We start from the raw sequence: 1,639 nt of genomic DNA, 5'->3' as shown, positions 1-1,639 counted from the left end.
AAGCGTATTAAAGTTTAAACGAACTGATCTGAGCAATGTTCCTCCGTTAGTAAACAATTCATGCGGATCGCGAGCGATTTCTCGCGCAACCTGAGCCGCCGAAGCTATTTCCATAGGCTGGTTGACACACGTTGAGGGCCGTGAAAATGAATTAGTTATTCATGGTTAGCCGTCAGCTTTCGCGACGTCGTCAAGGCTGTTCCCGATATTCGAGGCGCAAGTGGCTCGGAGAGAACGACGTCGTGTCGAAAAAAAAGTTCTTCCCAGCCCCTTTTCTGCTACATAGTATTCGAATGCACTAAAATCGTGAATAATCCAGCAGCCAGACGAAGATACTTTAAGCTCCTTATTGTTGCGGTTAGAATTGTCGAGTGACTGTCGAATTTCTGGATCTTTGGTTTGGAACAGCTTGAGGTGACAATCCTTACAGCGTGATTTAACTCTTTGGTGCTATGTAGGTTAAAAACCGTTTCAACTTCTGTTTAGTCTTCTATGCATGATGGGATATATTTTATGCGACCCCGAAAAGTTGAAGTCACTTATAGTCATACAGTTTAATATTTCATTTAACATTTTGATGCGTAAATAAGCGAACATAATTTATATAAATCAAAACGCATCAGTAAGTTTTATTTTTGTTATCCATAACGATTATTTGATGTTTTTTACTAATTTTGAAGCTGTGAAATTATGGGATTGTATGTATTCAAATATGTATGCAAATGCTTAAAAATAATAGAACAAATTAAAAATTCTTTCAAATTATTTAGGACTTATTGGAATGTTATTATTTTTTTCTTATTTTGAGTAATGTTTCATATTAAGAACTCAAAACGAATGTTTTTTCCTATTTTTTTTATAATAAAAAAATTCTGTTGAACTGGGATTTTATTTTCTTTAAAGAAAACTCTGTGTCTCAAAGAGTTAACGAATCATTGATGTTTTGCCTTATGGAAAAAGAAACCGTTAAAATAATAAATAATATAACAATAACGACTTTTTGTGCAATTATTTCAACGATGTTATTCTTGCGATGTTATTCCAACACAATTTGCAAAATACAAATACTATTTCTTTCTTTTAATCAATGTTTTAAGCATCTAAGTAAATAGAAGTAAACGGTGAATTTTCTTTTTCTTTCAAGTAATTAGTAAGCGCGAAGACGTTTTAATTATCACAGCCGCGAAGGAAATTGTACAGCAAGGAGTTAAACATTCTAATTGCAGTCTGAGTAGTATGGAATTTGTAGAACAGCGAGGCCAAATGAAGGAGAAGGAATTCTTGCAATGTTACTTTAAGAAAAGTGCGACGTCTTGATATTCAAATAAATTGTTTTCTCGAGGACTATTTACCTTGTTTATAACCCTGTTTATACCTTGTTTCTCGAAATATTACAATTATATGTAATATCTTAATATAAAAGTATTTTTTAATCACACTGTCTACTAAAATTTGGAATAAATAGAATCTTCAATTTTCAATAAATGCGAATCTTCATGTAAATACATAATTTCACAGAAAGATCACTGTGTTGCTTAAACAATTATTTTAGAGCTTAATGTTACGTCTTGAATCTACACATTTCAAATGAAATAAATAATTTTAGCGATTGCATTTCATATCTGTTTTTCGTTCTTAA

This window comes from Augochlora pura, chromosome 1 (assembly GCF_028453695.1).
Source record: "Augochlora pura isolate Apur16 chromosome 1, APUR_v2.2.1, whole genome shotgun sequence".
Taxonomy (NCBI): domain Eukaryota; kingdom Metazoa; phylum Arthropoda; class Insecta; order Hymenoptera; family Halictidae; genus Augochlora; species Augochlora pura.
This window is presented reverse-complemented; position numbering follows the sequence as displayed.